The sequence below is a fragment of the Cherax quadricarinatus genome, chromosome 19 (genome assembly GCF_038502225.1).
Source record: "Cherax quadricarinatus isolate ZL_2023a chromosome 19, ASM3850222v1, whole genome shotgun sequence".
In the NCBI taxonomy this organism is placed as follows: Eukaryota; Metazoa; Arthropoda; class Malacostraca; order Decapoda; family Parastacidae; genus Cherax; species Cherax quadricarinatus.
Genome location: NC_091310.1, coordinates 36,923,768 through 36,934,255, shown reverse-complemented (window position 1 = coordinate 36,934,255; position 10,488 = coordinate 36,923,768).

Below are 10,488 nucleotides of genomic sequence, written 5' to 3'. Positions count from 1 at the left end.
CTCTGTTCTCTACTCTGTCAAGCAGTCGCAGATGAGAGGGGGGGGCAGGCAAACCAAGAAAGTGGAGCATACTCAAGGTGTGAGCGTACTTGTGCCTCGTACAGGATCTTGCAACCCCTACGTCACAGATGCGAGATACGGCGAAGTGCTGTAAGCTTCCTGGCTGCCTTGTTTGCAAGATTTACAACATGGTTCTTCATGGTTAGTTTGGAGTCAAATTTCACCCCAAGGATATCAACTTCTTCTCCAGGTGCCAACATCGTCCCATTCATCCTTACTACTGCGCCAGCATTACCATCATGGTGCCTAGAGACGAACATCATTTGCGTTTTTTCAGGTGCAAATGTTACTTGCCATCTATTTCCCCAAGCTGATATAGCCTCTCGCTGGTGATTGATGTAGCTTAGACAGCTGGAGTTTCTCTCCCTCTTCTCTCTCTCTCTCTCTCTCTCTCTCTCTCTCTCTCTCTCTCTCTCTCTCTCTCTCTCTCTCTCTCTCTCTCTCTCTCTCTCTCTCTCTCTCTCTCTCTCTCTCTCTCTCTCCTCTCTCTCTCTCTCTCTCTCTCTCTCTCTCTCTCTCTCTCTCTCTCTCTCTCTCTCTCTCTCTCTCTCTCTCTCTCTCTCTCTCTCTCTCTCTCTCTCTCTCCCTCTCTCTCTCTCTCTCTCTCTCTCTCCGCTTACCTGCACAAGTATTGTATTTTTTATAATTTTCATTCACCTTTTTTGCTATTGTATTTGTCACCACCACCACCACAACAACAACCTCGGCGACCTCAGTATGGTCGTCATGACGACACAGTAAAGTTAACATTGTTGTCTTAGAGGTTGTGTCTCGCTGTTACTGTTATTATTTAAGATAACACACAAGTTATTTATAACATGGTATGTTGTGTATGTTATATACGTGAAGAGAGAGGAGATATACGTTGAAAAGAAGAGGAGATATATGTGAGAAAAGAGAAGATTTATAGGAAGAGAAAGAGAGGAGATATGGGAGAAAGAAGAGATATGCAAAGGAGATAGGAACGTGGAAGGAAAAGAGGAGCAAGAGAGTAAGAGTGGAAGAAGAAAGAAAGAGAGGGACACTGAAAGAAGTGAGGAACGAGAGAGAGTAAGAGAGGAATACGAGAGAAAGAGAGGCACAATGAAGGAAGAAGAGAGGAGCTTAAGAGAGAGAGAGAGAGAGTACATGGTAACAGTGGCAGTAAATGAGGAAGAAATACGCGAGCTGGCAACACTTTATTCTCGTATGGATTATTAATGAATACAGAGTGAGGGAGGGAGGGAGGGAAGGAGGGAGTAAGGGAGGGGGCGAATGAGGGACAGTGAGGGAGGGAGGGAGCGAATGAGGTAGAGTGATTGAGAGAGTAAGTGAGCGTGAGAATGAAAGATTAGGGGGAAAGTGAATAACAGTGAGAGTGAGGATGAGAGAACAGAATAGAGAGAAAGGTAGTGAGAAAGGCAGTGAGGGACAGTGAGGGAGGCAGTGAGGGAGGCAGTGAGGGGCAGTGAGGGAGGCAGTGAGGGAGGCAGTGAGGGAGGCAGTGAGGGAGGCAGTGAGGGACAGTGAGGGAGGCAGTGAGGGAGGCAGTGAGGGACAGTGAGGAAGACAGTGAGGAAGGCAGTGAGGGAGGCAGTGAGAGAGACAGTGAGGAAGAGAGTGAGGGAGGCAGTGAAGGACAGTGAGGAAGACAGTGAGGGACGCAGTGAGGGAGGCAGTGAGGGACAGTGAGGGAGGCAGTGAGGGAGGCAGTGAGGGACAGTGAGGAAGACAGTGAGGGAGGCAGTGAGGGAGGCAGTGAGGGAGACAGTGAGGGAGGCAGTGAGGAAGACAGTGAGGGAGGCAGTGAGGGAGGCAGTGAGGGTGGCAGTGAGGGAGGCAGTGAGGGACAGTGAGGGAGGCAGTGAGGGACAGTGAGGGAGGCAATGAGGGAGGCAGTGAGGGACAGTGAGGAAGACAGTGAGGGAGGCAGTGAGGGAGGCAGTGAGGGAGACAGTGAGGAAGACAGTGAGGGAGGCAGTGAGGGAGGCAGTGAGGGACAGTGAGGGAGGCAGTGAGGGACAGTGAGGAAGACAGTGAGGGAGGCAGTGAGGAAGACAGTGAGGGAGGCAGTGAGAGACAGTGAGGGAGGCAGTGAGGAAGACAGTGAGGGAGGCAGTGAGGGAGGCAGGGAAGAAGACAGTGAGGGAGGCAGTGAGGAAGACAGTGAGGAAGGCAGTAAGAGACAGTGTGGAAGACAGTGAGGAAGGCAGTGAGGAAGACAGTGAGGGACAGTGAGGAAGACAGTGAGGGAGGCAGTGAGGGACAGTGAGGAAGACAGTGAGGGAGGCAGTCAGGAAGACAGTGAGGGAGGAAGTGAGGGAGGCAGTGAGGGAGGCAGTGGGGAAGACAGTGAGGGAGGCAGTGAGGGACAGTGAGGAAGACAGTGAGGAAGGCAGTGAATGAGGCAGTGAGAAAGGCAGTGAGGAAAACAGTGAGAGAGTGAGGGAGACAGTGAGGAAGACAGTGAGGGAGGCAGTGAGGGAGGCAGTGAGGGAGGCAGTGAGGAAGACAGTGAGGAAGGCAGTGAGGGAGGCAGTGAGGAAGGCAGTGAGGAAGGCAGTAAAAGACAGTGAGGAAGACAGTGAGGAAGGCAGTGAGGGAGGCAGTGAGGAAGGCAGTGAGAAAATCAGTGAGGGAGGCAGTGAGAGACAGTGAGGAAAACAGTGAGACAGTGAGGGAGACAGTGAGGAAGGCAGTGAGGGAGGCAGTGAGGAAGGCAGTGAGTGAGGCAGTGAGAGACAGTGAGGGAGGCAGTGAGGAAGGCAGTGAGGGAGACAGGGAGGCAGTGAGGGAGGCATTAAAGGAAACAGTGAGGGAGGCAGTGAGGGAGACACTGAAACAGTGAGGGAGACATTGAGGGAGATAGTGAGGGAGACAGTGAGGGAGACAGTGGGGGAGGCAATGAGTGAGACAGTGAGGGAGAAAGTGAGGGACACGGTGAGGGAGACAGTGATGGAGACAATAAGGGAGGCAGCGAGGGAGGCAGTGAGGGAGACAGTGAGGGAGGCAGCGAGAGAGGCAGTGAGGGAGGCAGTGAGGGAGACAGTGAGGGAGACAGTGAGGGAGGCAGTGAGAGAGGCAGTGAGGGAGGCAGTGAGGGAGGCAGTGAGGGAAGCAGTGAGGGAGACAGTGAGAGAGGCAGTGAGGGAGGCAGAGAGGGAGACAGTGAGGGAGGCAGAGAGGGAGACAGTGAGGGAGGCAGAGAGGAAGACAGTGAGGGAGACAGTGAGGAAGACAGTGAAGGAGACAGTGAAGGAGATAGTGATGGAGACAGTAAGGAAGGCAGTGAGAGAGATAGTGATGGAGACAGTAAGGGAGGCAGTGAAAGAGGCAGTGAGGGAGGCAGTGAGGAAGGCAGTGAGGGAGACAGTGAGGGAGACAGTAAGGCAGTGAAAGAGGCAGTGAGGGAGGCAGTGAGGGAGACAGTGAGGAAGGCAGTGAGGGAGACAGTAAGGGAGACAGTAAGGCAGTGAAAGAGGCAGTGAGGGAGGCAGTGAGGGAGGCAGTGAGGAAGGCAGTGAGGGAGACAGTGAGGGAGACAGTAAGGCAGTGAAAGAGACAGTGAGGGAGGCAGTGAGGGAGACAGTGAGGGAGGCAGTAATGGAGGCAGTGAGGGAGACAGTGAGGGAGGCAGTGAGGGAGGCAGTGAGGGAGGCAGTAAGGGAGGCAGTGAAGAAGGCAGTGAGGGAGGCAGTGAAGGAGACAGTGAGGAAGGCAGAAAGAGAGACAGTGAAGGAGACAGTGAGGGAGGCAGTGAGGGAGACAGTAAAGGAGACAGTGAGGGAGATAGTGATGGAGACAGTAAGGGAGGCAGTGAGAGAGGCAGTGAGCGAGGCAGTGAGGAAGGCAGTGAGAGAGGCAGTGAGGGAGGCAGTGAGGAAGGCAGTGAGGGAGACAGTGAGGAAGACAGTAAGCGAGGCAGTGAAAGAGGCAGTGAGGGAGGCAGTGAGAGAGACAGTGAGGGAGGCAATAAGGGAGGCAGTGAGGGAGACAGAGAGGGAGGCAGTGAGGGAGGCAGTGAGGGAGGCAGTGAGGGAGGCAATGAGGGAAACAATGAGGGAGGCAGTGAGGGAGGCAGTGAGGGAGACAGTAAGGGAGGCAGTGAAGGAGGCAGTGAGGGAGGCAGTGAGGGAAACAGTGAAGGAGACAGTGAGGGAGGCAGTGAGGAAGGCAGCGAGGAAGGCAGTGAGGAAGACAGTGAAGAAGGCAGTGAGGAAGGCAGTGAGGGAGACAGTGAGGGAGACAGTAAGGCAGTGAGGGTGGCAGTGAGGGGGACAGTGAGGGAGGCATTAAGGAAAACAGTGAGGGAGGCAGTGAGGGAGGCAGTGAGGGAGGCAGTGAAGGAGACAGTGAGGGAGACATTGAGGGAGACGGTGAGAGAGGCAGTGAGGGAGACAGTGAGGGAGACAGTGAAGGAGACAGTGAAGGAGACAGTGAGGGAGGCAGTGAGGGAGATAGTGAGGGAGGCAGTGAAGGAGACAGTGAGGGAGACAGTGAGGGAGGCAGTGAGGGACACATTGAGGGAGACGGTGAGGGAGACAGTGAGGGAGACGGTGAGAGAGGCAGTGAGGGAGACAGTGAGGGAGACAGTGAAGGAGACAGTGAGGGAGACAGTGAGGGAGGAAGTGAGGGAGGAGGTGAACGAGACAGTGAGGGAGGAAGTGAGTGAGACAGTGAGGGAGACAGTGAGGGAGGCAGTGAGGGAGGAGGTGAACGAGACAGTGAGGGAGGAAGTGAGTGAGACAGTGAGGGAGACAGTGAGGGAGGCAGTGAGGGAGGAGGTGAACGAGACAGTGAGGTAGGAGGTGAGGGAGACAGTGAGGGAGAAAAGGTGAAATATTATAGTAAACAAGCGACCCCGGGTGACCCCGGGTGACCCCGGGTGACCCCTGGGGACCCCGTGGGACCCACGGGTTTACATACCCAAACTTAAGTTATTGGAGAATGAGATATCTGAAGTTATAGCGAGTTTAATCTCTGACATCCTGGCTGTCTCTTTGACCAAACACACGTATACATACACATGTTTACATGTGTGCACGTGTACATGTGTGCACGTGTACATGTGTGCACGTGTACATGTATGCACGTGTACATGTGTGCACGTGTAGAAATATTGCAGTCCGGGGCGTGCAGAAGTGGTATGCACGGTAGACTGTCATGGTTGTGCCGTTCTTCCCAACTTTCTCCTCCGTTCTTCCAATCACCATCTTTGTCATCGGTTAATTTGTATGCTTATTGTACCTAAAATTTCAGAGATTGCAGGAAAAATTCCTCACTTCTCTGAAACGTTGAAAAGTGTCACAAAAACCACTTTTGTTTTTGTAAGTGTTCGTTATAACACATTATCTTACACTCTTCTTTAACCTTTGTAAGTTGTTAGGTAAGACACATATGCAACAGTTAGGTATCTTTATTTCGAAACGTTTCGCCTACACAGTAGGCTTCTTCAGTCGAGTACAGAAAAGTTGATAGAAGCAGAAGAGACTTGAAGACGATGTAATCAGTCCATCACCCTTAAAGTTTTGAGGTGGTCAGTCCCTCAGTCTGGAGAAGAGCATTGTTCCAAAGTAGGCGAAACGTTTCGAAATAAAGATACCTAACTGTTGCATATGTGTCTTACCTAACAATCTGTCGGTATTTTATACCATTTTAATGTTCAACCTTTGTAAGTGTTCACTGTAAAAGAGGCACTGCAAGTGTTTACACAGACAGCAGTGAATAACTTTGCCAGAGGGTTAGCCAAGTTCCAGGCGTTTTAGTCGCTTCTCATAACCTCCCCCTCAACCACCTGCTTCCCATAACCTCCCCCTCAACCACCTGCTTCCCATAACCTCCCCCTCAGCCACCTGCTTCACATAACCTCCCCCTCAACCACCTGCTTCCCATAACCTCCCCCTCAACAACCTGCTTCCCATAACCTCCCCCTCAGCCACCTGCTTCCAATAACCACCCCCTCAACCACCTGCTTCCCATAACCTCCCCCTCAACCACCTGCTTCCCATAACCTCCCCCTCAACCACCTGCTTCCCATAACCTCCCCCTCAACAACCTGCTTCCCATAACCTCCCCCTCAGCCACCTGCTTCCCATAACCTCCCCCTCAACCACCTGCTTCTCACAACCTCCCCCTCAACCACCTGCTGGCTGTGTGGGTGAGATTCTTACCCAGTTTCAAGGAAAACTGGGCACCAAACACTACAGGATCATGAACTTTGAAGATGGGCTAAGTATATACCACGAGAGGTTCATGCATCTACTTAGATGCACCGGGAGGTGTGTAACTGTGTATCTTCCCCTGTATATATATATACACACCGAATGTTTGCTCAAATACCACCTGACACAGCGAGCGATCTCTCTTACTGTGTACTAGGTGGTGGTAAGGCTTCAACTACTACTGTGAAAACTACACTGTCATGAGCTAACAGTACACTTGTTACTGTAACAGGTGCATTGTAAACTCTCACTATAACTTGATTAAGCTCTACACTCAATGAAACTCTTAGAGCAAAGAATGTTTGTTTTTTTACACATTTGCCTCTTCATCACTGTCAGCAGTACGCTCTGTTGTCTGTGGAAAGATATTTTGTGTCGTTCAGGAGTTTCTAATATGGGGAATTGGGTGTCTGTTGAGCCACAGGAGATATACACCGAGAGATGTATATCTCTTAGTGCATATACAACGAGAGATGTGTATATTTTAGTGCATACACAACGAGAAATACCTTTTGGCTTATATACACCAAGGAATGTGTATCTTAGTGTATATATACCGAGATATGAATATATCTTAGCGCATACATGTCGTCAGATGTTTCTTTTAGTGTGTATACACCGAGAAGAGTGTACACACACCGAGAGGAGTGTATACACTGAGAGCTTAATCATTAATTTTAGTTACTGTAGTGTAATTCATTAGTGACGAACAGGTGACATGCATCATTAATGGCACTCGTATAGTCGATAGGCTTTAAACGCCTCTAGCCAACCCAGCCATGTTGACGCAAGGTTCTCGGGAGCTCTACTCTCCCTCACGCAGTTAAACTTTCTGTGAAACTTGTGCCAGCAAAGAGGAACTTTGTGTTGGTCCACTTGGTGACAAGAAGTGTAAAGTTGTGACTGTCTCATCTTGAAGACACTTAACTCGGCAAGTGATTCCTTCCTTCTGGTGGGAGGGAGAAGAGTGTGAGTCCTCCTTCCTGGTGGAAGGGAGGCAGGATGGAAGCAGCTGATGACATTAGGTAGATCTTGTTCACGAAAGTTGGAGAGAGAGAGAGAGAGAGAGAGAGACAGAGAGAGAGAGAGAGAGAGAGAGAGACAGACAGACAGACAGACAGACAGACAGACAGAGACAGAGACAGAGACAGACAGAAACAGAGACAGAGACAAAGAGGTTTAAGAACAAAGGAACTACGATAACGACTACAGTTCTCAATAACATGCTGGAAAACACTGAACATTATACTCTATGTTCTGTGTTTCCTCCATGTTCTTCAGAGCTCTGCCTACTTTCAGCCCAAAATTTTGGACTAAGATCACAGCAACGTAATTACATCAAGATTCTAACATCATATTAATACATATGAGAAATTTTTACCAACCCATTGATTTTCAAAATGATGAGAAACTAGTAATAATCTAGTCAGTGGTTGAACGAAATATAATAGAAATAAGCTTCAATTAAAAAAAATAGTATTGATGACAATTTGAACATGAGTCTAGGATTGTATAAATTACATTAATTTATAATGCTTAAAATTTGTGAGAATATAAACTATGGGGAAGACGACCCCCTTGACCTGACATGTCATTCTTAAACTTTACCTGACATGATGTGACATGAGTGAAAAACTTCAGAACAGGTGAAGTGTAATATATATATATATATATATATATATATATATATATATATATATATATATATATATATATATATATATATATAATATATATATATATATATATATATATATATATATATATATATATATATATATATATATATATATATATATATATATATATATATATATATATATATATATATATATATCCTTTAGCTTGATAAAGAGCGAACCATTGCCTCAATGACAGCTGGAAACGTGTCTTTTAAACTGCTGTCGTCAATACGTTTCGGTCCAGTTAGAGCGATAATTATATTAATAAAGTTAATTAGCAGTAACTGGTATTAATAATTAATTGAAATGGAGACAATAATAATAATAATAATAATAATAATAATAATAATAATAATAATAATAATAATAATAATAATAATAATAATAATAATAATTTTGAAAGAGAGAATTAAAGTTTATTACAATAAAACTTTGTATTTGAAATACATATTACGGATAATAAAGAATATATCGTTCAATAAATAAAAAGAGTTCTTAGAGAATTTAATAAGATTTATGCCCGGAGTTCAGACATACCCAGGTGATGTGGCATACCCAGGTGATGTGCCATACACGGTTGATGTGGCATACCCAGGTGATGTGGCATACCCAGTTGATGTGGCATACCCAGGTGATGTGGCATACCCAGGTGATGTGGCATACCCAGGTGATGTGCCATACACGGTTGATGTGGCATACCCAGGTGATGTGGCATACCCAGTTGATGTGGCATACCCAGGTGATGTGGCATACCCAGGTGATGTGGCATACCCAGGTGATGTGCCATACACGGTTGATGTGGCATACCCAGGTGATGTGGCATACCCAGTTGATGTGGCATACCCAGGTGATGTGGCATACCCAGGTGATGTGGCATACCCAGGTGATGTGGCATACCCAGGTGATGTGGCATACCCAGTTGATGTGGCATACCCAGGTGATGTTCCATACACGGTTGATGTGGCATACCCAGGTGATGTGGCATACCCAGGTGATGTGGCATACCCAGGTGATGTGGCATACCCAGGTGATGTGGCATACCCAGGTGATGTGGCATACCCAGGTGATGTGGCATACCCAGGTGATGTGGCATACCCAGGTGATGTGGCATACCCAGGTGATGTGGCATACCCAGGTGATGTGGCATACCCAGGTGTATGGCATACCCAGGTGATGTGGCATACCCAGGTGATGTGGCATACCCAGGTGATGTGGCAGACCCAGGTGATGTGGCAGACCCAGGTAATGTGGCATACCCAGGTAATGTGGCATACCCAGGTGATGTGGCATACCCAGGTGATGTGGCATACCCAGGTGATGTGGCATACCCAGGTGATGTGGCACACCCAGGTGATGTGTCATACCCAGGTGATGTGGCATACCCAGGTGATGTGGCAGACCCAGGTGATGCGGCATACCCAGGTGATGTGGCATACCCAGGTGATGTGGCATACCCAGGTGATGTGGCATAGCCAGGTGATGTGGCATACCCAGGTGATGTGGCATACCCAGGTGATGTTGCATACCCAGGTGATGCGGCATACCCAGGTGATGTGGCATACCCAGGTGATGTGGCATACCCAGGTGATGTGGCATACCCAGGTGATGTGGCATACCCAGGTGATGCGGCATACCCAGGTGATGTGGCATACCCAGGTGATGCGGCATACCCAGGTGATGTGGCATACCCAGGTGATGTGGCATACCCAGGTGATGTGGCATACCCAGGTGATGTGGCATACCCAGGTGATGTGGCATACCCAGGTGATGTGGCATACCCAGGTGATGTGGCATACCCAGGTGATGCGGCATACGCAGGTGATGTGGCATACCCAGGTGATGTGGCATACCCAGGTGATGTGGCATACCCAGGTGATGTGGCATACCCAGGTGATGCGGCATACCCAGGTGATGTGGCATACCCAGGTGATGCGGTGTTGCAACCCCTGAATGGGTTGCAATGATTAATATATATGTATATATACATATAATTATTACCTTTTCATATAATTTTATATTGCTTGTATTTGCGATAATAGCTAAATCGTAAATGTATTGCTTTATATTGTTATTTGACTTAGCTTCCTTTGGTTAGGTAGGATGTAACATATTATGTGCTCAGTTAAAGTCTTGATTATCTAACTACTGTAATTATCGCTCTTTGCTCGTTTCCCTGCCGGCTTCTGTTGCTGGGCAGTACTGTCCACGGAGCTATCACGTGATCGAGGGAGGGGTGTGTCCTCACCTCGCCTGAAGTATTCAGTCAGGTCTAGACTCTCTTGGTGGTGGGACAGATTGTCTGTCTCATTATTCTTGTTAGTTCTGTAGAACTCTGTTCACAGAACATTGTATAGACTTAGTGATTTTCGACGTGGTACTGAGGTTGTGTGTCGCATAGACACTCTGAGCAACTCAGGTCCTGAGCTGTAGCTTCTGACCTAACTTGTACTGGTATCTGTGTATTATCACAGTCGGGGATTTTCTTATGCTGAACTTAGATTCAGTAGTATGGGAGTTTTGTGACGCTTGTGGAGGATCTGCAGATG